The sequence below is a fragment of the Ranitomeya imitator genome, chromosome 3 (genome assembly GCF_032444005.1).
Source record: "Ranitomeya imitator isolate aRanImi1 chromosome 3, aRanImi1.pri, whole genome shotgun sequence".
Classification (NCBI taxonomy): domain Eukaryota; kingdom Metazoa; phylum Chordata; class Amphibia; order Anura; family Dendrobatidae; genus Ranitomeya; species Ranitomeya imitator.
The window spans coordinates 343,887,797-343,915,351 of NC_091284.1; the positions used below are offsets into that span (position 1 = coordinate 343,887,797).

Below are 27,555 nucleotides of genomic sequence, written 5' to 3' on the forward strand. Positions count from 1 at the left end.
TTATAATGCAGAGCCGTGAAAATAATAAATACGTTTTCTTTCCTCAAAAATAATTATTTTGCCCAGAATTTTTTATTTTCCCAAGGGTTACAGGAGAAATTGGACCCCAAAAGTTGTTGTTCAGTTTCTCCTGAGTACGCTGATACCCCATGTGTGGGCACACGTCGGGGCTCAGAAGGGAAGTAGTGACTTTTGAAATGCAGACTTTGATGGAATGGTCTGCGGGCGTCACGTTGCGTTTGCAGAGCCCCTGGTGTGCCTAAACAGTAGAAACCCCCCACAAGTGACCCCATTTTAGAAACTAGATCCCGCAAGGAACTTATCTAGATATGTGGTGAGCACTTTGAACCCCCAAGTGCTTCACAGACGTTTACAACGCAGAGCCGTGAAAATAAAAAATAATTTTTCTTTCCTCAAAAATGATGTTTTAGCAAGCATTTTTTTATTTTCACAAGGGTAACAGGAGAATTTGGACCCCAGTAATTGTTGCGCAGTTTATCCTGAGTATGCTGGTACCCCATATGTGGGGGTAAACCACTGTTTGGGCACTCGTAGGGGCTTGGAATTGAGGGAGCACCATTTGACTTTTTGAATACAAGATTGGCTGGAATTAATGGTGGCACCATGTTGCATTTGGAGACCCCTGATGTGCCTAAATAGTGGTAACCCCTCAATTCTACCTCCAACACTAACCCCAACACACCCCTAACCCTAATCCCAACTGTAGCCATAACCCTAATCACAACCCTAACCACAACCCTAATTCCAACCCTAACCCTAAGGCTATGTGCTCACGTTGCGGATTCGTGTGAGATTTTTCAGCATCATTTTTGAAAAATCCGCGGGTAAAAGGCACTGCGTTTTACCTGCGGATTTTCCGCGGATTTCCAGTGTGTTTTGTGCGGATTTCACCTGTGGATTCCTATTGAGGAACAGGTGTAAAACGCTGCGGAATCCGCACAAAGAATTGACATGCTGCGGAAAATACAATGCAGCGTTTCCGCGCGGTATTTTCCGCACCATGGGCACAGCGGATTTGGTTTTCCATAGGTTTACATGGAACTGTAAACCTGATGGAACACTGCTGCGAATCCGCAGCGGCCAATCCGCTGCGGATCCGCAGCCAAATCCGCACCGTGTGCACATAGCCTAATTCTAAAGGTATGTGCACACGCTGCGGAAAACGCTGCGGATCCGCAGCAGTTTCCCATGAGTTTACAGTTCAATGTAAACCTATGGGAAACAAAAATCGCTGTACACATGCTGCAGAAAAACTGCACGGAAACGCAGCGGTTTACATTCCGCAGCATGTCACTTCTTTCTGCGGATTCCGCAGCGGTTTTACAACTGCTCCAATAGAAAATCGCAGTTGTAAAACCGCAGTGAAATGCGCAGAAAAAACGTGGTAAATCCGCCATAAATCCGCAGCGGTTTAGCACTGTGGATTTATCAAATCCGCAGCGGAAAAATCCGCAGAGGACCAGAATACGTGTGCACATACCGAAACCCTAACCCTAACCCTAGCCCTAACCCTAACCCTAACCCTAGCCCTAACCCTAACCCTAGCCCTAACCCTAGCCCTAACCCTAGCCCTAACCCTAACCCTACCCCTAACCCTAACCCTATTCTAACATTAGTGGAAAGAAAACAAATTCTTTATTTTTTTATTGTCCCTACCTATGGGGGTGACAAAGGGGGGGGTCATTTATTATTTTTTTTATTTTGATCACTGTGATAGATTATATCTCAGTGATCAAAATGCACTTTGGAACGAATCTGCCGGCCGGCAGATTCGGCAGGCGCACTGCGCATGCGCCCGCCATTTTGGAAGATGGCGGCGCCCAGGGAGAAGACGGACGGACCCCGGCAGGATCGGTAAGTATGATGGGGTGGGGGTGGAGCACAGGGGGGGATCGGAGCATGGGGGGGTGGATCGGAGCGCGGGGGGTTGAACGGAGCATGGGGGTGGGTGGAACGGAGCACGGGGGGGTTGAACGGAGCACGGGGGGTGGAACGGAGCACGGGGGGGTGGATCGGAGTGCAGGGGGGGTGATTGGAGCATGGGGGTGGGATTGGAGCACGGGGGAGCGGACAATAGCATGGGGGGAGCGGAGCACAGGACGGAGGGGAGCCAGAACAGTGTACCGGACAGATCGGAGGGCTGGGGGGGCGATCGGTGGGGTGGGGGCACATTAGTGTTTCCAGCCATGGCCGATGATATTGCAGCATCGGCCATGGCTGGATTGTAATATTTCACCAGTTTTAATAGGTGAAATATTACAAATCGCTCTGATTGGCAGTTTCACTTTCAACAGCCAATCAGAGCGATCGTAGCCACGGGGGGGGGGGGTGAAGCCACCCCCCCTGGGCTAAACTATCACTCCCCCTGTCCCTGCAGATCGGGTGAAATGGGAGTTAACCCTTTCACCCGATCTGCAGGGACGCGATCTTTCCATGACGCCACATAGGTGTCATGGGTCGGATTGGCACCGACTTTCATGACGCCTACGTGGCGTCATGGGTCGGGAAGGGGTTAAAAAAGAGGTTAGAATGGGATACTGATCTTACCCATAAAGTGTGTGCCAGTGTATGTCCAACAAAGCAGCCCCGATGCGCGTTTCGTGTTGGGTTGGCTCGGGGGGCTGTAACTGTGTGTGTATGCTGAGTATTATTTATCCAGGATGAGCACATGTTTGTAATCTGCAGTGCCATTAGTGGCGCATGCGCACTGTCTCGCAGGCCAGATATGGCACATCATCTCCATCCCAATGTAATGTCATGCCCAATTCCCCAATGTGGGGCCTTTCTTTACTAGATAAAATAATGCCATCACAGCCTCCTTGCCCAAAATTCACCGTACAGAGCACGTCCACCCTGGTGATCTAGTGGCAGGTAAAGGACACATTGCAGGAGACAGAGTTAAGAAGTGGAGGATCAACTTTGAATTAAATTTTCTGAAATTTGCAGGTTCCTTTTAACACTGTTCAATTCAATTAACAAGGATCACAAAAATGCATGGTGTCATTTTACACAGTGCTGAAGTATAGCCAAGTGGACTATTGATGGCATCACATGGCTGTAGCGCAGCCAAACAAGGGGCCATCACAACCAGTGCACAAAGCACATTATCACTCACTCTTTCTCTCATTTAACAATGATAACACACAAAGTACACAAAATGGCAATGATAAATATTGATTAAATATATGAAAGGCTTAATGCAGTCAATGATGTCACTGAGGGTAAATGATGCAAGTCCTCCAGACCCTAGGACCTATTTCAGCTCTACCTGCTAAGCTGAGGGAAGCGGAAGAAGCGATCAGCGAAACGGCACTCCCCTCGGGAGTTCCTCAATATATGTTGCACTAATGCAGAGCATTTAAATTGACTTTACATGATTACAACTGGATTCCCAGGAGCTATATGTGGGGATTTTGCATGTAATAGCATTCACTGCATTGTGAACTGTACATCAGTCTCCAAGCAGATTGTTGGAAAGTTTTTCCAGTATCTTCAATGTGGAGCATTCCTTCTGCCAGCTGTGGTTTTGCTGCTTCTTCCATTTGCACATTATGTGCCTGATATTCCTTTATATCCTTATACAGTTAGCCCTATATATTGCTCTCCCATCTTTTTACTCATTCACTAATGTGCTGTGTCTTTCCTCTCTCTCTTTTTTTGGAGGCTTTTTAATTTTTTTTATATGTTGATTTTTAATAAAAATTACTTCTTGTTTTACTATTCTGAGTTGGAATTGCTACCTGTCTAATGGTGTCTAACCATATTAGATTATGCTGGTTTTTGAAGTGTCTAATGCCAAATGCTCTTAGACAGATGGGAATAATTGAATGTGAGTAGTGACTAGCGTCATCAAGTAGTGACTACCATCATATTCTAAAAGAATAACGTATAATGAATGATTCTTTTTTTTCACCTGGAAGCTGAACAGCTGGCAGAATTTTAATGACAACTATAGTAGACATTTGATTGTCAGCAGATCCTGCCAAAAACTAAATCTAGTAAAAATTGGTAATATGTAGATTTGCTTTTGTTTTTCTGTGTGTCATAGTATAGCCACGTGTACAGAATATAAAATGCACAGAAGCATCTTTGGGAAACACCTAGGTATAATAAGTACCTTAAAAGAAATATTGATTTTCCCTAAATTCTTAATAGAAAGTTGGAAATGTCGGGAGATGTTCACATTTGAACAGTTTGCTGAGAACTTCCATAAAGCAGAAAATCTGCATTGTAAATCTGTTGTAATATAATTCAAATCAGCATAACAGGCTAAAGCTTTTCATACTCACCATCTGCCATGCGATTTCTCTTTTTAGTTTAGAATATAATATAGGGTCTGTAAAACATATTCAGGACAGCAAAAGATTGATACGTTTTGACAATGAGGATTTAAGGTCAGTGAATGGTGTAGGCATAGGTGAGTGGAAATGGTGATTCATATGAGGGATCCCTAATTAAATTATTAGAGAGTGAGGCATATCATATGATATTACCATTAGTCTGTTTTTGGATATTCTATTTAGTTTTAATGTGATTGATGTTTGCTAACCCTCATTATTCCAGGAATGAACCAGCTTTCTTGCCTTAATTAGTCCAGTCCTCACAGTAAGGAGCTGCCCTTTGAAGCAATTAGAAAACTTTCTACCTTTCGATTCATTATATATAGCTGAAGTTGACATTTTCTGAGCAAACCTAAGGCCTAAGATTTCACTCTGGGCTGTTTTAGCTGGGTTTGCGTTATTAGTCTGCACTAGTGGCATATAGGGCACTTTTACCTGACTTATAAAGAAAACTTGTATTGTACCAGATTTAACTGCACCAAAATGTACGTAAGATTTATGAGATTTTCCTACCAAGCTTGCCCTTCCACATTGCTCTGACTTTGTGCTTGATGAAGGATTTTTGCAACTTTTGTACTATGATTTAGCAGTTTAGGCACTTAGTGAACTTTGACTTATATAAATAGCCTAGGAGAAAAGGGCTCTTCTGTAAGAGACACTTCAAAATCTGCTCCAAGTAGGTGATTACCAGGGCCGGCGTTAGGGGCAGGCAGACTAGGCAGCTGCCTAGGGCCCCCGCTGCCCTTGGGGCCCCCAGCCCGGGGCGGAAATACCGCTTGTGCCACTGCTCTTGGGCCGAGAGGTGGAGGGTGGTCTCTGCAGGCAGGCCCCATATCATGTAGCATCGGGCCCCTCTCACTCCCTCCTGTAATCATGCTAACACCCAGTGCCAAGGAGAGAGCAGCTCGCGGAGTGCAGGAGTTCAAAATGGGGGCGTGTCATGCAGGGAGAGACTCTGGCCAATGAACGCTTTCCTCACCAGACTGAGGAGAGCGCTCATTGGCTGCTGTCTCTCTGTTCTCTTGCATGGCATGTCCCAATGGAGACAGGTGAGTACTCACCTACAGTCAGGGACCCCGCCGCACAGCACACAGGGAGCCAGGGACAGCAGTGGAAGAAGAGCAGGACTTAAGTTGTATATCTGCTCCCTCCACTGTTCTGTTCCCAGCAGGCTGCAGCATCTCCTCACTATGAAGAGATGGGGGAGGATGCTCACTGCACGGGACAACATGGCAGCACCACGGGGCTAGTATCTGTCCTGTCTGCTCTGTGCCCCATCCCCCACAGGGGGAACTGACCTCCTCCAGGGCTCATCTGATCACCTGATATAAAAGATTAGTATGTGTGTATGTATATGCTTGTAGATGTATGTATGTGCATCTGTGTATGTACAGTGTGTGTGTGTGTGTGTGTATCTATGTGTATGCACGTACAGTATGTGTATGTCTGTGTGTATAATATGTGTGTATCTATGTATATGCAATATATTTGTTTGTATATATGTATGTTTATGTGCATGTATGTACAGTATATGTGTATGTATATGTGTGTACGGTATGTGTATACTATATGTGTATATAACTGTGTGTGTATGTACAGTATATGTGTATGCATATATGGCATATGTGTGTGTATGTACGGTATGTGTGTATATGTATGTACGGTACGAGTATGTGTATCTGTATGTTTGAACAGTATATGTGTGCATGCATGTACGGTATATGTATGTGTATCTATGTGTATGTACGGTATACGTGTGTATGTACAGTGTATGTATGTATGATGGTATATGTATGTGTATCTGTGTGTATGTATAGTATGTGTGTTTGTATATACGGTATATGTATGTACAATATGTCTATGTATGTACAGTATATGCGTGTGTGTATGTGTAGTACGTGTATGTATGATGGTATATGTATGTGTATCTGTATGTATGTATAGTATATGTGTGTGTTTGTAATATACGGTATATGTGTGTGTATGTTCAGTATATGCATGTGTGTATGTACAGTATGTGTATGTATGACGGTATGTGTATCTGTGTGTATGTATGGTATATGTGTGTGTTTGCATGTACGCATATGTATGCGTATCTGTGTGTATGTACGATACATGTATGTGTATCTGTGTGTATATATGTACAGTGTGTGTATGTATGTACGGTATATGTATGTGTATCTGTGTGTATGTATGTACAGTACGTGTGTGTTTCCATGTACAGTATATGTATCTATGTATGTACGGTGTAACGCATATATATATATATATATATATATATATATATATATATATATATATATATATATATTTATATATATATGTTTATTACAAACACACAGTATTATATTCTGTTGGGGACTGCATTATATTCTATGGGGGGTGAATTATATGCTATGGGGGTTGCATTATACTATATGTGGTCAGAATTATATTCTATATGGGGACTGCATTGTATTATGGAGGACTATGGGAGTGTATTATACTCTATGGAGGACTATGGGGGTGTATTATACTATGTGGAGAACTATGGGGAGTCAATTATACTATATGGAGGACTATGGGGAGTGTGTTATACTATATGGAGGACTAGAGGGAGTGCATTATACTATATGGAGGACTAGGGGGAGTACATTATACTATATGGAGGACTATGGAAGTATATTATACTATATGGAGAACTAGGCGGAGTGCAAAATGCAAGAAATTCATTGAGTGATTGGATTGGTTATGCCGCAACAAAAATCATTGTTCTCAGCAGCACATCGCCTGATGAAAACTGCAGATATGCTGTTAAGGTGGTACTGTATGTGGATAGATTGATCTACTAGTGATTATTCTGTCCCCATAATTATTCCTCAGCCAGTGTAATGTGGCCGGAAACAAGCGGCCAATTACTTCAATATTGTTAATCACACTCGTTTAGTGGCCTGAAATCGGCGCATGTAACTACAACCAAAATGTTTCTGTGCGATGGTGCAATTTGTTAGCATTTAGGGACCCATTTTAAACTTTTGCCTAGGGCCCCACTTTGCCTAAAACCGGCCCTGGTGATTACTAAAGTACTGGCACAATACTGTCATTTTATTAATATTTGCATAGAAAGGGTTAATTCAGGGGCAAACACTGACAACTTGTTATGGTGACAAAGCTATATATATATATATATATATGTATATATATATATATATATATATATATATATATATATACACACAGTACAGACCAAAAGTTTTGACACACCTTCTCATTTAAAGATATTTCTGTATTTTCATGACTATGAAAATTGTAAATTCACACTGAAGGCATCAAAACTATGAATTAACACATGTGGAATTATATACTTAGCAAAAAAGTGTGAAACAACTGAAAATATGTCTTATATTCTAGGTTCTTCAAAGTAGCCACCTTTTGCTTTGATGACTGCTTTGCACACTCTTGGCATTCTCTTGATGAGCTTCAAGAGGTAGTCACTGGAAATGGTTTTCACTTCACAGGTGTGCCCTGTCAGGTTTAATAAGTGGGATTTCTTGCCTTATAAATGGGGTTGGGACCATCAGTTGTGTTGTGCAGAAGTCTGGTGGATACACAGCTGATAGTCCAACTGAATAGACTGTTAGAATTTGTAGTATGGCAAGAAAAAAGCAGCTAAGTAAAGAAAAACGAGTGTCCATCATTACTTTAAGAAATGAAGGTCAGTCAATCTGAAAAATTGGGAAAACTTTGAAAGTGTCCCCAAGTGCAGTGGCAAAAACCATCAAGCGCTACAAAGAAACTGGCTCACATGAGACACATTTCTACAACAACTGTTAAGAGGAGACTTTGTACAGCAGGCCATCATGGTGAAATAGCTGCTAGGAAACCACTGCTAAGGACAGGCAACAAGCAGAAGAGACTTGTTTGGGCTACAGAACACAAGGAATGGACATTTAACCAGTGGAAATCTGTGCTTTGTTCTGATGACTAGTGTTGAGCAATACCTTCCGATATTCGGAAATATCAGTATCGGATTGGATCGGCTGATATTCAAAAAATATCGGATATCGCCGATACCGATACCGGAAACCAATGCAAGTCAATCGGACAAAAATATCGGAATTAAAATAAACCCTTTCTCTCCTTGTAGCTTAATTCTACATGAAGGAAAACAACTAAGAATAATGTAGGATGTATTGGGGGAGGTGGAGGAGACATTAAAGAGTTACATAGAGTTTTAGCCCAATCAAATGGAATAGCAGGAATTAATTTTTTTTTAAGATGTTTGGAGTTACAAAGATATTGACTATGTTAAGATTTTTTATATTTTGTCAGATATTTATGTTTCACTACTTCCATGCTCTTCACCTTCTTTTTTACTACTCCCACACTTTCTTCTCCATCATCCTCAGCAGCAGCATCTTTTTCATCAACTTCGTCTTCACCTTATTCATCTTCTTCTTCACTTTCTTCCTATTATTCCATTTTTTTACATTCTTCATATTCTTTTTATTCAACTATTATTCTTCTTCATATTCTACTTCTTCATCTTCTTCATATTCTTCTTCATCATATTCGTATTTGTGACAGGCCTTCCTGTAGTTGTTATCTATAAAAGTTTGAAGATTACACCTTCCGTTCTGCCTATCACAAAAGAGTTACCACAGGATTTGTTCGTGTTCAGTTTGGCCTGCAGCAGCAGGGTTTTTCCAGGGGCACCACGAGGAGGAACGGACTCACCCCCATACACTGCTTCTTCTTCTTCTTTTATTTTCCCAAGGGTAAAAGAAGAAACTGGACCCAAAAAGTTATTGTACAATTTGTCCTGAGTACGCCGATACCTAATATGTAGGGGGGAACCACTGTCTGGGCGCACGACAGGGCTCTGAAGGGAAGGAGCGCCATTTGACTTTTTCAATGAAAAATTGGCTCCAATCTTTAGCGGACACCATGTCGCGTTTGGAGAGCCCCTGTGTGCCTAAACATTGGAGCTTCCCCACAAGTGACCCCATTTTGGAAACTAGACCCCCCGAGGAGCTTATCTAAATGCCCAGTGAGCACTTTGAACCCCCAGGTGCTTCACAAATTGATCCGTAAAAATGAAAAAGTACTTTTTTTCACAAAAAATTTATTTTAGCCTCAATTTTTTCATTTTCACATGGGCAACAGGATAAAATGGATCCAAAAATGTGTTGGACAATTGCTCCTGAGTACACCGATACCTCATATGTGGTCACAAACCACTGTTTGTGCACACAGCAAGGCTCGGAAGGGAAGGAGCGCCATTTGACTTTTGAATGAAAAATTAGCTCTCAATCGTTAGCGGACACCATGTCGCGTTTGGAGAGCCCCTGTGTGCCTAAACATTGGAGCTCCCCCATATGTGACCCCATTTTCGAAACTAGACCCCCCAAGGAACTTATCTAGATGCATAGTGAATATTTTAAACCCCCAGGTGCTTCACAAATTGATCTGAAAAAATGAAAAAGTACTTTTTTTTCACAAAAAAATTAATTTAGCCTCAATTTGTTCATTTCCACATGGGCAACAGGATAAAATGGATCATAAAATTTATTGGGCAATTTCTCCTGAGTACACTGATACCTCACATGTGGGGGTAAACCACTGTTTGGGCACGCGGAAGTGCTCGGAATGGAAGGAGTGCCATTTGACTTTTTGAATGAAAAATTAGCTCCAATCGTTAGCGGACACCATGTCGCGTTTGGAGAGGCCCTGTGTGCCTAAACATTGGAGCTCCCCCACATGTGACCCCTTTCTGGAAACTAGACCTCCCATGGAACTAATCTAGATGTGCGGTGACCACTTTAAACCCCCAAGTGCTTCATAGAAGTTTATAACGCAGAGCCGTGAAAACAAAAAAATCATTTTTCTTTCCTCAAAAAAGATGTTTTAGCAAGCAATTTTTTATTTTCACAAGGGTAACAGGAGAAATTGGACCCCAATATTTGTTACCCAGTTTGTAGTGAGTACGCTGATACCCCATATGTGGGGGTAAACCACTGTTTGGGCGCACGTCAGGGCTCGGAAGTGAAGTAGTGACGTTTTGAAATGCAGACTTTGATGGAATGGTCTGCGGGCGTCATGTTGCATTTGCAGAACCCCTGATGTGCCTAAACAGTAGAAACCCCCCACAAGTGACCCCATTTTGGAAACTAGACCCCCATAGGAACTTATCTAGATATGTGGTGAGCACTTTCAACCCCCAAGTGCTTCACGGAAGTTTATAACGCAGAGCCGTGAAAATAAAATAAAAAATTCTTTCCTCAAAAATTATGTTTTAGCAAGCAATTTTTTATTTTCACAAGGGTAACAAAAGAAGTTAGACCACAAAAGATGTTGCCCAGTTTGTCCTAAGTACACTGATACCCCATATGTGGGTTAAACCACCGGGCACACGTCGAGGCTCGGAAGGGAAGTAGTGACTTTTGAAATGCAGACTTTGATGGAATGGTCTGCGGGCGTCACGTTGCATTTGCAGAGCCCCTGATGTGCCTAAACAGTAGAAACCCCCCACAAGTGACCCAATTTTGGAAACTAGACCCCCCAAGGAACTTATCTAGATATGTGGTGAGCACTTTCAACCCCCAAGTGCTTCACAGAAGTTTATAATGCAGAGCCGTAAAAAAAAAATAATTTTTCTTTCCTCAAAAATTATGTTTTAGCAAGCAATTTTTTTTTTCACAAGGGTAACAGGAGAAATTGGACCCCAATAGTTGTTGCCCAGTTTGTCCTGAGTACACTGGTACCCCATATGTAAAGGTAAACCACTGTTTGGGCGCACGTCGGGGCTCGGAAGGGAGGGAGCACCATTTGACTTTTTGAACGCAAGATTGGCTGGAATCAATGGTGGCGCCATGTTGCGTTTGGAGACCCCTGATGTGCCTAAACAGTGGAAACCCCTCAATTCTAACTTCAACACTAACCCCAACACACCCCTAACCCTTATCCCAACTGTAGCCATAACCCTAATCACAACCCTAACCCCAAAACACCCCTAACCACAACCATAACCCCAACACACCCGTAACCCTAATCCCAACCCTAAACCTAATCCCCCTCCTAACCACAACTTTAACCCCAACACACCCCTAACCCTATCCATAACCCTAACCACAAGCCTAATCTTAACCCTATTTCCAACCCTAGCCCTAATTCCAACCCTAAATCTAATTCCAACCCTAACCCTAAGGCTATGTGCCCACGTTGTGGATTCCTGTGAGATTTTTCCGCACGATTTTTGGAAAATCCGCAGGTAAAAGGTACTGCGTTTTACCTGCGGATTTACAGCGGATTTCCAGTGTTTTTTGTGCGCATTTCACCTGCAGATTCCTATTGAGGAACAGGTGTAAAACGCTGCGGAATCCGCACAAAATTGACATGCTGCGGAAAATACAATGCAGCGTTTCCGCACGGTATTTTCCGCACCATGGACACAGCGGATTTGGTTTATGATGGAAAACTGCTACGAATTTGCAGCGGCCAATCCGCTGCAGATCCCTGGCCAATCCGCTGCGGATCCGTGGCCAATCCGCTGCGGATCCGCAGCCAAATCCGCACCATGTGCAAATACCCTATACCTAACCATAACCTTAACCCTAACCCTAACTCTAGTTCTAACCCTAACCCTAGCCCTACACCTAACCCTAACTCTAACCCTAGCCCTAACCCTAACCCTAACCCTAGCCCTAACCCTAACCCTAGTGGAAAAAGAAAAAAAAAATATTTTCTTTATTTTATTATTGGCCCTACCTATGGGGGTGATAAAGACGGGGGACATTTACTATTTTTTTTTATTTTGATCACTGTGATAGGTTATATCACAGTGATCAAAATATACCTGGAACGAATCTGCCAGCCAGCAGACTCGGCGGGCGCACTGCGCATGCGCCCGCCATTTTGGAAGATGGCGGCGCCCAGGGAGAAGACGGACGAACACCGGGAGGCCCGGTAAGTATAAGGGGGGGAGATCAGGGTACGGGGGGGCGTCGGAGCACGGGGGTGGCATAGGAGCACGGGGGGAGCGGACAGGAGGACGGGGGAGCGGAGCATAGGACGGAGGAGAGCGGACCACAGATCGGTGGACTGGGGGGGTGGCAACGGTGGGGTGGGGGGGGCACACTAGTGTTTCCAGCCATGGCCGTTGATATTGCAGCATCGGCCATGGCTGGATTGTAATATTTCACCAGTTTTTTAGGTGAAATATTACAAATCGCTCTGATTTGCAGTTTCACTTTCGACAGCCAATCAGAGCGATCGTAGCCACGGGGGGGGTGAAGCCACCCCCCCTGGGCTAAAGTACCACTCCCCCTGTCCCTGCAGATCGGGTGAAATTGGAGTTAACCCTTTCACCCGATCTACAGGGACGCGATCTTTCCATGATGCCACATAGGCGTCATGGGACGGATTGGCACCGACTTTCATGATGCCTACGTGGCGTCATGGGTCGGGAAGGGGTTAAAGGTAATGTTCCCACATACCTTTCTTATGCACTCATGCTCACACTCAATTATTTTGGATCACTTTATTGTTGATGCAATGTCTCCTATTACCATATACGATTTTATTTAAATTTAAATTGTTACCCTAAATCACATTTTTTAATTTATGCTGGGTCATTGCCCCTATTAGGTGTTTTCCTTTCTTAACCCTTTCTCGGGCCCATGATACCTATGGCAAGTTTTTTGCTTTAACTCCCTTTATAAATTTCTTACATCTATAGGCCCTGTTAAAAACTCTGTTTCCTTTAGGATTTTGTCTTACTACTCTTTTTTTTAGGCCGGGGACACACACAACGTATAAAAAAACGGTCCGTTTTTGACGGACGAGAATCGCACAAATGTTCCCAAAACAGTGATCCATGTGCAGTGCGAGGATGCGATTTTCTCGCATAAAATGATCCGTGTGACATCCGTGTGACATCCGTATGGCATCTGTATGGTGAGATTTTCTCACACACTTGCAAAATGAGCAAATAATGGCTGAGCCTTTCCTGTCACCTGCCCAATGCCTGAGAATTTCTCGCAAGTCACACTGATGGTCCGTGTGCTGTGCTATTTTTTCTCACCCCCATAGACTTTCATTAGCGATTCTCGGCCGAGAAACGCTGACAATCGCAGCATGCTGCGATTTCACTCGGATCCTGAATACGGCCGAGAAAATATCGGATGATGGGAGCTGCCCCATAGATTAACATTGGGACGAGTGCTATGCGATTTTTTATCGCATTGCACTCGTCCGTATTACGGTCTAGTGTGACCCCGGCCTTACACCTTGCCTATCCGTTACACTTTGCCTTTATTTGGTGATCTTTTTGGCATAGCATTGTACCTGCTTTATACTAATTTTTAACTGTTTTAAAACTTATTTGTTTCAATAAAAATCATGTTATTTTATTGCTCACCGCTTCCTGTTTTCCTTTTTTGATGTACATCTCTAATAAATATGCATCTTTATTTCAATAAATGTATTCTGTAGTGCATTTTTCTAGCAGACTTGCTCACCAACATGCAGCAATTCTTTGTACAGCAGTCTGGTATCTCCGTCTCACGCCTCATATATCTGTGGGCAAAACATGGTGGCATTTCAGGCCTATATTGAACTGCTTTTGCTGTGTGGTACCCTAGTTTTTGACAGCATTTTCCTGTAAGAAAATAAAAATACAGGTCACATATTTTACAGTCTGGCATTTCCATCACACGAATAATCTCTCTGTAGGCAAAAAATGGTGGCATTTCAGGCCTATATTGAACTGTTTTTGCTGTTTGTTACCCTAATTCTTGACACTATTTTCCTGTAAAAAAAAAATTAAAAATTACAGACCACATATTTTACAGTCTAGTATCTGCGTCACACACGTCAGCTATCTGTGGGCAAAAAATTGTGGCATTTTAGGCCTATATTGAACTGCTTTTGCTGTGTGTTTCCCTAGTTCTTGACATTATTTTCCTGTTAAAAAGAAAATAATACAGGCCACATATTTTACAGTCTGGTTTCTCCATCACACACTTCATTTATTTGTGGGCTTAAAAACTGTGGAATTTCAGGCCTATATTGAACTGTTTTTGCTGTGTGCTACCCTAGTTTTTGACCCTAGCTGTAAGAAATTAAAAATACAGGCCACATATTTTACAGTCTGCTATCTCTGTCACACGACTAATGTATCTTACACTAGGGTTGGTCCGAATAACTAAAGCAATTGTTACCATCCACCTCTCGTGTCTCCCCTTTTCCTCATAGTTTGTAAGCTTGCGAGCAGGGCCCTCACCCCTCTTGGTATCTATTTTGAACTGTGATTTCTGTTATGCTGTAATGTCTATTGTCTGTACAAGTCCCCTCTATAATTTGTAAAGCGCTGCGGAATATGTTGGCGCTATATAAATAAAATTATTATTATCTGTGGGATAAAAATTGTGGCATTTCAGGCCTATATTGAACTGTTTTTGCTTTGTGTTACCCTAGTTCGTTACACTATTTCCCTGTAAGAGAAAATAAAAATACAGGCCACATATTTTGCAATGTAATATCTCCGTCACAAGCCTCTTCTATCTGTTGGCTACAAATTGTGGCATTTGAGGCCTCCATTCAACTGTTTTTCCAGTGTCTTAGCCTAGTTATTGACACCCGTTTGCTGAAAAATAAAATTATTAGCTACAGGCCAGATATTTTAAACTGTGGCTTTACCCCACACGGATCTCATATAAGTTCTTTCCAAAATAAAATGGGCAAGGCGCATGGCAAGGGATGGGGAAGTGCACGTGATGTTAATGGTGCATGCAGAATCCGAAGCCGAGGCTGTGTGCAAGCTGAAATTGTGCCAAAACAAATAGTCATATCTTCGCGCCCGACCTTCCTGTCCGAATTACTAGGGGACAGCAGAACACCACCAATGGCAAAAGGTTGCTGGTTGGATAGCAGATAATGCTTCCAGTCACTTTGCCACCATAACCACCACCCTGTCTTCCATATGGTCAAGTCTGAGTAGCCTTGAGTCTGGACCGCATATTCCACACCCTGATAGCCCATCCTCCCACCAGGCTGAGTGCCCAGAGACAACTGATCCTACACTTGGACACTCCGAAGAGCTGTTCACTTTACCATTTATAGATTTGGGCCTCTTGCCTGGTCCACTTGAAGCAGGGCAAGATGAGATCGCATGTAGCGATCCCAAAATATTTGAGCAGCCATGGTCACATGAAGGCAGCAGTGGGAACGTGTCACAAGAGGTGAATGATGATGAGACACAATTGCCAGAAAGTCAAAAGGAAGATGAAGGTGTGAAAGTGGAAGACGAGGTGATGGATGATATAGTCCAACAAGGCAGGAGGACATGCAGAGTGAGTACAGCAGCACACAGAGGGGGGGGAGGCATAGCATCCCAATAGGCAGGAAGAAGCAGTGTGTTGGCCGCAGACAGAAGGCGGGCAACCGTTCCCTGTAACACCAGCACAACTGAAGTTGCTAGTCCAACTGTTAGGTCTTCACGAGTCTGGTTGTTTTTTAAAGACCCTGCCGATAACCCCAATCAGGCCATTTGCACTACCTGCCATGCCCGCATCAGCAAGGTAGCAAAACTACCAGCCTGACCACCACCAGCATGATCAGGCACATGGCAGCAAAGCACACAACTTTGTGGGCCGAACCCCAGGGTCCAGGAACACTGTCTGCTAATTCCACAGTTTTGCATGGAAGCCAATCTCCTGCCCATAATGCCTGCGAAGATGCCTCCTGCCTTGCACCTTTCATTGCACACACTCAACTAGCACCAACATCAAGCACGTCCACATCCTTGTCCTAGCGCAGCGTTCAGTTGAAAATACCCCAGTTCTTGGAATACCAGCGTAAATGCGCAGCCAACAGGCAACATTACTAAATTCATACATTTTGATACTAGGATATGGGGGCACCACAGACCATACAGCAAAGGGATCCAACCCTGACCTGAGAAAATAACCATACAAGAAACAAAAGAAAGAGCACAGGCCATAAAAATGGGGATCACCAAACAGCAAAGATATGTACAAAAAACACACAGCTTTATTAAGGTTTTAACACGGGAAAAAGAGCATTAAAAGCATTTAAAAACACATAGAAACTAAAGCCTATAATAAGGCATATGCCTATAAACAAGTGAAGGGGGAGAAAATAGGAAATAGATGTACAAATACTCCTCAAACCACTATATGGACAGCATATTTCTTGATGTATAAAGCGTCAAAATAAACGCATGTACATCATATAAGACACATATAGGGGTATTGTAGTAGAAATGCATGCAGTAAAATACAGGAGCTCTGGATGAACTTGAAATAAAGCTCAAAAACCCAAGGTAGTGCACATACAATAGCGTCACTCAGGTAAAAACAGATGGATAAAGCATGGAAATTATTCTCTTACCACAGGAGTGTGGTAAGAGAATAATTTCCATGCTTTATCCATCTGTTTTTACCTGAGTGACGCTATTGTATGTGCACTACCTTGGGTTTTTGAGCTTTATTTCAAGTTCATCCAGAGCTCCTGTATTTTACTGCATGCATTTCTACTACAATACCCCTATATGTGTCTTATATGATGTACATGCGTTTATTTTGACGCTTTATACATCAAGAAATATGCTGTCCATATAGTGGTTTGAGGAGTATTTGTACATCTATTTCCTATTTTCTCCCCCTTCACTTGTTTATAGGCATATGCCTTATTATAGGCTTTAGTTTCTATGTGTTTTTAAATGCTTTTAATGCTCTTTTTCCCGTGTTAAAACCTTAATAAAGCTGTGTGTTTTTTGTACATATCTTTGCTGTTTGGTGATCCCCATTTTTATGGCCTGTGCTCTTTCTTTTGTTTCTTAAATTCATACATTTCTCATCTGCTTGTACTCGAAATGTTGCCTTTTAGGCTCATGAAGATTGAAGCTTTCCGCTACCTTATGGCGGTGGCCGTCCCAAGGTATTCAGTCCCCAGCCTCCACTATTTCTCCCTGTGTGCCGTCCCCGCAATACACAAGCACATGTCCAACAACATTAGCCGTGCCCTCAAGACTCCTGTTACTGGGAAAGTCCACCTAACCACAGACAAGTGCTTGTGAGCAGGGATGTAACATCTTGCTGACGGCACACTGAGATAACATAGTGGAAGCTGAGACTCAGTCAGACCTTGGGATGGAACACGTCTTCCTGACGCCGAGGATTGCGGACCATATGTGAATCAAGGTTGCCACCACAGTCTACAGCTCCTGAACCTCCTCCTCCTCCTCCTGTTCAGCCTCCATCTCTGAAATGACCACATCAGTCACAAGCTGGAAGCACTGCAGCAGTGCCTCAGTCAAGCGGCAACAGGCTGTACTTAAGCTAATCTGCTTAGTTGACAAAGCGCACAATGTTGAAGAGTTGTGGACAACTCTGAAAGAGCAGGCAGATCTGTGGCTGACACCACTAAACCTACAGCCAGGTATGGTCGTGTGTGACCATGGCTGGAACCTGGTGGCAGCTCTGAGGTGAGGCGATCTCACGTGCGTACCATACCTGGCCCATGTGCTTAACCTTGTTGTTCAACGGTTTCACAAAAGCTACCTGGAGCTGCCGGATCTGATTGTGAAAGTACGCCGCTTGTGCGCCCATTTTAGAAAGTCAGCTACAGCTTCTGCTGCCTTTGCTGTGCTTCCACAGCGTTTGCAGCTTCAGGCTCACCGACTGGTGTGTGATGTCACCATGCGTTGGAACTCTAGACTGCATATGTTGGAAAGGATTTGTGAGCAGAAGAGGGCAGTTGTTGACTACCAGCATCAAAATGGCCATTGGTATTCAGTTCAGACTCCACACATAAGACCTCAGGAGTGGACATGGATGTCAGACATATGTACCATCCCACAAAACGTTGAGGAGTCCACCAAGATGAAGAGCAGTAATTAAGCCACATTTAGCATCATCATCCCACTTCTCTGTTTTCTGAAAAGCTCTCTGCTCACAATGAAAGAGGATGCATTGCAGGTGGAACACGATGAGATGGAGCAAGGAACCATACAGGGTGATTATACACAGCCCAGCCTCATATCATCCCAATGTGGATTGGTTGACAATGAGGAAGAGAAGGAGAAGGAGGAAGAACAGGAGCTACTTTCTTGTGCTATAGAAGGTACTACAAGCACAACTGTCATACTGTCTGTTCAGGGTGGACGGCCTGAGGAAAGGATGGAGGAGGAAGAGGAGGAGAGCATGGTCAGTCATCCTCTTGGTGAGGACACAGAAGTCTTGCCTGTTAGCAATCTGGCACGCTTGGCTGACTTTATGGTGTGCTGCCTTTCCTGTGACCCTCGTATTCTCAAAATTTTTGGTGACAGGTCTTACTAGTGGGTGACACTTCTAGACCCACACTACAAGGAGAACTTTCAATCTCTTCTTCCAGAGGCAGACAGGTGTACTAAAATGGTGCAGTACTAGAAGACCATTGTTGAGGAATTATTAAAAACATTTCCATCTGAAAATGCTGGTGGCAGAGGTCACAGTTCGTTGGACAACCAAGGACTACAGGTGAGAGAGACACAACTCCAATCCAGCAGAGGCAGGGGAACACTGGCAAAGTTCTGGGAGAGTTTTTTTCTCAGACCCTCCCATTGCACTGGCCCTGAGGCATGGGGTACTCTCACAAGGAGTGCAAAGTTTTGGAAGATGCTGAGTGAGTACCTTGCTGACCATACCAACGTCCTCTGTGTTTCCTCTGTTCCTTTTAATTATTGGGTATCCAAGCTGGACACGTGGCATGAACTAGCTCTCTATGCCTTAGAGGTCTTGGCCTGCCCTGCTGCTAGAGTTTCGTCAGAGCGGATTTTTAGTGCCGCTGGTGAAATTATAACTGATAAATGCATCCGCCATTCAACTGAAAATGCTGACAGGCCGACTCTTATAAAAATGAACAAGAGCTGGATTGGGCCAAACTTCTCTACATCACCAAATGATAACAGCGAAACATAACTTTAAATCTAGTGTCATTTTTTGGGAGGTATATTCCCATGTACCTCTTCCCATCCATACATGGGTAAACGCTTCCTGATTTTGCCTGTTTGCTGTTATCCTCCTCCTTCTCCTCATCCTCATCAGCCACCACTACTAGATCAACATGATGATCATGGTCCGTGATGCAACAGCCACTTTATTGTGTTAAAGGGTGTTTTTGATGCCCGTAAAAAAAATGTTTACACATTACATTGATGTGTATCCCCCAGGGGGAAATGAAATAGGCATTACAAGTATAGGAGACTCTCTCCTTTAAATTGGGAAAATAATTTTTAGAAGGCCATCCTCCATGTCTCTTCAGACACTAGCACTAGTTCACCAGGGTTAACGTGTTCTATGATGCAACAGCCAAGTTATTGTGTTAAATGGTGTTTTTGATGCCCACACAAAAAATGTTTACACAGTATGTTGGGGTGTACTTCCCAGGGGGAAATGTTTGTCAGCCCATACACTTACTGCATGGGCATTACAAGTATCAGAAGCCCACTTGTTTAAACTGGGAGAACATTTTTTTGAGGCCAATCTCCACGTCTCTCCTGACACCACCACTAAATCACCAGGGTGAATGTGTTCCATGATGCAACAGCCAAGTTATTGTGTTAAAGGGTGTTTTTGATGCCCACACAAAACATGTTTACACAGTATGTTGGGTTGTACCCCCCAGGGGGAAATGTTTGTTAGCCCATACACTTACTGCATGGGCATTACAATTATAGGAGACCCGCTCCATTAAACTGGGAAAACATTTTTCATAGGCCACTGTCCACATTTACTCCAAGGGAGTTTGGGGTCTGTGCAATTTGGGGGCAGGCCTTGCATTCACTTCATGGGCAAACTTTATGGGAGTACAAAATGATCAATAATGTGAACTTTGTTTTCATGTTGCCTTTCAGCAGGTGGGTTCAAAGGCTTATTGGGGTGCGTGTAACTTTGGGGCAGGGCAGGACTTGCATTCAGTGCAAAAGCAAACAGTATGGGGGTACCAAATTAATAATGTGATTTTGGTTTTTCTGTGGCCATCCAGTACATGGGTTCAAAGGCTTATTGTGGTGTGTGTAACTTTGGGGCAGGGCAGGCCTTGCTTTCAATGCATAAGTAAACAGCATGGGAGCACCAAATGAATAATGTAATTTTGGTTTTCCTGTGGCCATCCAGTACCTGGGTTCAAAGGCTTATTGGGGTGTGTGTATCAGTATGGGAGTACCAAATGACTAATGTGAACCTTGTTTTCCTGTGGCCATCCAGTACATGGGTTCAAAGGCTTATTGGGGTGCGTGTAACTTTGGTGCAGGGCAGGCCTTGCATTCAATGCATAAACAAACAGAATGGGAGTACCAAATGAAAAAAGTGACCTTGGTTTTCCTGTGGCCATCCAGTATGTGGGTTCAAAGGCTTATTGGGGTGCGTGTAACAGTATGGGAGTACCAAATGAATAATGTTATCTTGGCTTTCCTGTGGCCATCCAGTACGTGGGTTCAAAGGCTTTTTGGGGTGCGTGTAACTTTGGGGTAGGGCAGGACTTGCATTCAATGCATAAGCAAACAATAAGGGAGTACCAAGTGAATACTGGGAACTTTGGTTGTATGTGGTCATCCATGATGTCTGTTCAATAGGTTGTTGGGGTGCATCCAAATTTTGGGCAGCCCTGCCACTCACTACATACGCAATAACGTGTAAGGGACCCACTGTTTAATAATGGGAACAACAAAGCATTGCCAGCTGATAGATTTCTAAGAATAGTGAGGGCCGACTGCTGACCCTTCATAAATGAAACAGGACGTGTTTGATGATGTGTCACACACCACATGGCCAGCTAAGGTTGTAAAATGCTAAATATGACATTTCCTAGTGAATGCATTTGTCTTGGTTGAAAGCAATGCTAAAGTTGAAAAATGCATCAAAAATGCTATGTGTGAACATAGCCCAAGTGGTGGAGGAACATTTTTGTTTTGGGTTATTTATTTTTCCTTACATACAACTCATTACCCTGGAAAGGATGTTCCTTAATATATTACCCAGGAAAATCCATTTTGGTTTTGTTTTTGTATGTTTAATTGTGCGCCTGTAAAAGTGGCATAAGACTCTGACAACATGACAACATTGTTCACAGCTGTGACCTGGGAGTCAGAAATGCTTCCAGGGGTCTTCCTCATTATGCTCCCATGTCATTTGAGCACTGTTCCCATCGATTTCAGATGTTTTTAGACCCTAAAAGGAGGGGTTCCGACAAAAATGCTCAGGTTTCCCATAGACTTACATTGGGCTCGTTGCTCGGGTCGAGCACCCGAGCATTCCAATTTGTTTGACTAGAGCATTTTAGCGCTCGCCCATCACTAGTCACTGCCTCACAATTCAGACTGACTTTTGATATCCAATTGGATCATGTCCTGGGTGCAGGGCTCTACCCAATTATCCCCATTTATTCATACTTCTACATCACTAGCACAGATTATGATGGGATGACATCATTTAGCTTTGCAGTTATGAGTTCAAATTCCTCCAAGGCCAACATCTGCAAGGAGTTTGATTGCTCTCCCTGTGTTTGCATGGGTATGTATAGATACTTCCAAGGTCACCTCCCCCTGTTTGCTGCGGGCTCCAGCGATGAGCCTGCAACTTTTCCATCATCTGACATGAGTCCCTAACAGCCACGAGTGGAATCGCGATCCAATCTCTGACAGCGGCATTTAACATGATTGCACTGGCAGCGTGTCACAAACTCATTGTAATTGCCTGATAGCTATGAGCGCTACCCAGTGGCAGGTGCCCATAACAAGTAAAAGCTGCAGCCCTGCTCTGTGAAGCACAAGTGACCAAAAGATTGCAGCTTCTAGTTTCCCATGGAAACTATTGAATCTAGTCAAAAGAGAAAAAAAAAGGTTTAAAAAATATTTCAAATTTTTAAAAAAAATTAAAGGTTAAATCCCCACTAGTGTTGAGCGATACCGTCCGATACTTGAAAGTATCGGTATCGGATAGTATCGGCTGATACCCGAAAAATATCGGATATCGCCGATACCGATATCCGATACCAATACAAGTCAATGGGACATCAAGTATCGGAATGTATCCTGATGGTTCCCAGGGTCTGAAGGAGAGGAAACTCTCCTTCAGGCCCTGGGATCCATAGTGAGGTGTAAAATAAAGAATTAAAATAAAAAATATTGATATGCTCACCTCTCCGGCGGCCCCTGGACATCACGCTGGTAACCGGCCGGCTTCTTTGTTTAAAATGAGCGCGTTTAGGACCTGCGAATGACGTCGCGGCTTCTGATTGGTCGCGTGCCGCTCATGTGACCGCCACGCGACCAATCAGAAGCCGTGACGTCATTCGCAGGTCCTTAATTCCTTGAATTAGGAGTTTAGTGAATGAGAATGACGTCGCGGCTTCTGATTGGTCGCGTGGCGGTCACATGAGCGGCACGCGACCAATCAGAAGCCGCGACGTCATTCGCAGGTCCTAAACGCGCTCATTTTAAACAAAGAAGCCGGCCGATTACCAGCGTGATGTCCAGGGGCCGCCGGAGAGGTGAGCATATCACTATTTTTTATTTTAATTCTTTATTTTACACATCCCTATTGATCCGATACCGATACCCGATACCACAAAAGTATCGGATCTCGGTATCGGAATTCCTATACCGCAAGTATCGGCTGATACCCGATACTTGCGGTATCGGAATGCTCAACACTAATCACCACCCATTCGTACCATTCAAAATAAAATAATAAAAAAAAAACATATTTGTTATCGCCGGGTTCAGAATCGCCCGATCTCTCAATATTTAACAAGGCTTTATCCGATTGGTAAACGGCACAAAGATAAAAAAAAATCTAAATGTCAGAAATACGTTTTTTTCTTTGCTGCAAAATTGCATTAAAATGCAATAATGGACGATCAAAAGATCCTGTCTACACCAAAATGGTAGTAATAAAAACGGCAGCTCGGTGACCAAAAAATACGCTTTCACCTAGTCCTTTTTACAAACTTTGGATTTTTTCACCACTTAAAAAAAAAAAACCTAGACATGCTTGGTATCTATAAACTCGTAATGAACTGGGCAATCATTATGGAAGATCAGTTTTAGCATTCAGTGAATATGGTACAAAACCCCCTAAAAAACAATTGTGGAATTGCACTTTTTTTTAAATTGCACAGCACTTTGATTTTTTTTCCCCATTTTCCAGCACATTATAAGGTAAAATCAATGGTGAAGTTCAAAAGTACAACTCATCCCATGACAAACAGACCCTCATATGGCAATATTGACAGAAAAATAAAAAAGTTATAACTCTGGAAAGAAGGGGAGCAAAAAACAGAAACTCAAAACCAGAAAAACCCTAGGCGGTGATGGGGTTAAATGAAGTCTGCAGATGCGAAATGCAGATCAGCTCCTATTCATTAGAATAAGAGCTGATCTACAGTACTGGGCAGCAACTTTTAGATGTTAAACAGAGGTGTGCTGTTAGGTCGGGATCACGCATGCGAGAAACACGTCCGTGTCTCGCATGTGAAATCCAAGCTCTGGCGCTGGCACTCCAGAGCGGAGCGTGCGGCTCCATGTGTTCCTATGCGGCCGCACGCTCCGCTCCACAGCGCCGGCGCCAGAGCTTGGATTTCACATGCGAGACACAGACGTGTTTCTCGCATGTGTGATCCCGGCCTTAAGCTCTTTTCAGTTGTTAAACCCTGTCATCACCAGAGCTAATAACAGCTCATCAATGGGTGTGTCAGGAGTTGATGCCACCAATATCTTTGAGAAACTATACTATTATCCATCCAGACTAGAATTCTCATGACAGATTTTTAGTTCCACATGATGCAAATTATCCATAAGCAAATTTGGGTTGTCATCTCAAAGGAGGTTTCCATGTATTATTAACATCCTTTTAAATGTTTTTGATCCCCATACTTCCATAACATCTTTATTGAATAGCAATAACTTATCTACCATTAAAATTCATTAAAATAACATTACTCTTACAGTTGTATTTGAAAAGGCATTAGAAATTGAACAGAAAAGGGTAACATTTTATGACTGGCTCTGTATTTCTACTGGAAATTAGTAACACTAATTATATCTTACATCTGCTTATCTGAGTTTCATAGCGCCACAACCTTGCTGGCTCTGTACTACTGTAATCTATTGTCCTAGTGTAAATCATGGGGCTGCTCAAAAATAGATAAAATGTCGACAAAGGTTCGACAAATTCAGCCACTTTATTATACCCACACCAATGCCCGTCTTAATCACTTGCCCACTCGCTGACTGATACAAGTCATGCCGAGAGCAGACAATGAAGAGATTAGCAAATGACCAGAATTGCTTTTCCGTGCATCCTCTAATTAATCTGTACCATACAGATACATGACTGAATTAAGTGGCTTGAAACCACTATAAGATTTTTCACATTTGCCATCTGGTAATGTCGTATAGACATAAATAATGAAAAATCTGAACACGGGAGATACAGTATTAATTTTAGCAATCACTTCTGTCCAGCTGTCTTGTTGACCTACACCTTCCCTGTCATGGTCTACAAATTGTCTCTTGCATAAACAGTCAAGTCAGCATGAACCGTCAGGCAAGCAAAAATGTTAACCCATGGAATCAGTATCACCAGAGCAAAATGTTATTGGGGGAAGATACTGCTAGCTTTTGACCAGCTGTTTCATCTGAAAGGCCTAGCTCCAAACATTTCAATCCTCACCTTAGGCCCTCAAAGCCTCCCAGAACTGGCCACTGAAGCATATATTTGCATGAGCCCCAACTCTTTGGGGTTTGCTTTCAGGAACAAGTCAAAATAAGTGGAACATTTGGAATGTATGCTTGAGAGAAGTTGAGTTAATACTTTGGTTAAGTAATAGATGTTGCCAATAATTCTCGATCATCGTTCACAGTTGCACTCACCTCTGCTGAATTTTTTAATAAAACATGTGATTATCATCTTTATGCGATGCTAAATCTGTAACTAATATCTATGGGGACTAACTCATTAGCCTTTTCATGTCCTTACTGGAGTCTCACTTTGGAATTGAACATTAATGAAGAATCACTTTTTGTTATGTCCCAATTCTGTACTTGATTTGCATTGGATGTTATCTAGGGATTTTCTAGCTTTACATTTTAAATATTAATATATCACTGCTCAAATAAAGTGTCACTGACTTTACATGTGGAGATATACTGTTATGATCATATTTCCCAATCTGGATTCTCTTATTGCTCTAGTTCTCTGATGTTGTCATTTTTTTTATTAATGTAAGATGGACAGTAAGATTAGGAGGTCTGTTACTTATAGGTTATTAATGTTGTACATTGGACTTAATATTTCTCTTTATGTACTTTCATTATGAAGTGAGTAAAAGGGTTTTCCTATGAACAAAGTATGGTACATTTTAATTAAATGTAATGAGTTACTTACTAGTATGGAGGGGTACACTCTGAATCATTGGCACATTGTGGGAGTGGAGTCACTTGGTGCAGAGTGCTTGCCAGAAATAAAACATGTAGATAAATCCAAAGGAAGAAGAAAGCAGCAACACTTCCGTTATGTGACGAATAGTGTTGAGCATTCCGATACCGCAAGTATCGGGTATCGGCCGATATTTGCGGTATCGGAATTCCGATACCGAATTCCGATATTTCCCGCATATCGGATACCGGAATCGGAAGTTCCCAGAATTGAAAACTGCACGCAGCAGCCAATGAGGAATGAATGGAAGTGTGGGCACATCCTGTTTAGCATGGTGGGCATGTAACTACTGGCAAGGCTGTGATTGGCTGCTGAAATGATGTCACGATGCACTATAAAAAACGCTGCCGCCATTTTGCGCTCACTCTGCTGTGATTTCAGTTAGGGACAGGACGCTGTGTTCTAACTGAGGGCCAGTTGAGATAGCGAATTGCTTTATTGCGCTTTTCCAAGGCTAATTTAGCAAACGCTGTGTGTTCACCTTGCTCTTGCCTTGCAGCGCTGTTTTAACAGCGTTCTGCAAGGTCTCTGTGTGTGTGTGTGTGTGTGTGTGTGCAGCTCACTCTGTAGTCTGTGTGCAGCCATATACCCGGTTGTATTCAGCTCAGGGGGGGTTCACACTGCCTCATACAGTTCTATCCATTGTCCTTTTTTGCTCATAATGCAGCCTGCTGCACATTTTTTCTAAAATTTATTAGTGTCTTTCCACCCGTCTCCAGCTAAATTGTGGAAAAACACTACATAGGATAACCAAGAGGAGGGTTTTTGGGCCTTGCAGCGCCGTTTACGGCTGTCTGCACGGTCTCCGCGTGAGCGCAGCTCGCCCTGTAGTCTGTGTGCAGCCACAGCCGGTGGTATTCAGCTCAGGGTGTGTCACTGCCTCATACCGTTAAATAACTTGTCCTTTTTTGCAAATAGTGCAGCCTGCTGCAAATTTTTTCTAAAATTTCCTATTAGTGTCTTTCCACCCGTCTCCAGCTAAATTGTGGAAAAACACTACATAGGATAACCTAGAGGAGGGATTTTGGGCCTTGCAGCGCCGTTTACGGCTGTCTGCACGGTCTCCGTGTGAGCGCAGCTCGCCCTGTAGTCTGTGTGCAGCCACAGCCGGTTGTATTCAGCTCAGGGTGCGTCACTGCCTCATACCGTTAAATAACTTGTCCTTTTTTGCAAATAGTGCAGCCTGCTGCAAATTTTTTCTAAAATTTCCTATTAGTGTCTTTCCACCCGTCTCCAGCTAAATTGTGGAAAAACACTACATAGGATAACCTAGAGGAGGGTTTTTGGGCCTTGCAGCGCCGTTTACGGCTGTCTGCACGGTCTCTGTGTGAGCGCAGCTCGCCCTGTAGTCTGTGTGCAGCCACAACCGGTTGTATTCAGCTTAGGGTGCGTCACTTCCTCATACAGTTAAATAACTTGTCCTTTTTTTGCAAATAGTGCAGCCTGCTGCAAATTTTTTCTAAAATTTCCTATTAGTGTCTTTCCACCCGTCTCCAGCTAAATTGTGGAAAAACACTACATAGGATAACCTAGAGGAGTGTTTTTGGGCCTTGCAGTGCCGTTTACGGCTGTCTGCACGGTCTCCGTGTGAGCGCAGCTCGCCCTGTAGTCTGTGTGCAGCCACAGCCGGTTGTATTCAGCTCAGGGTGCGTCACTGCCTCATACCGTAAAATAACTTGTCCTTTTTTGCAAATAGTGCAGCTTGCTGCACATTT

General features: G+C 43.2%; 1 long non-coding RNA gene across 1 annotated transcript in view; it reads right to left on the reverse strand.

The window, feature by feature from the left end:
* LOC138672085 (uncharacterized) overlaps positions 1–27,555 on the reverse strand; it is a 160,399-nt gene that overhangs the window by 7,453 nt on the left and 125,391 nt on the right. Inside the window, exon 2 of the long non-coding RNA XR_011319568.1 lies at positions 13,859–13,998. This is a non-coding gene — a long non-coding RNA (uncharacterized lncRNA). The remainder of the gene's footprint in view (positions 1–13,858; positions 13,999–27,555) is intronic.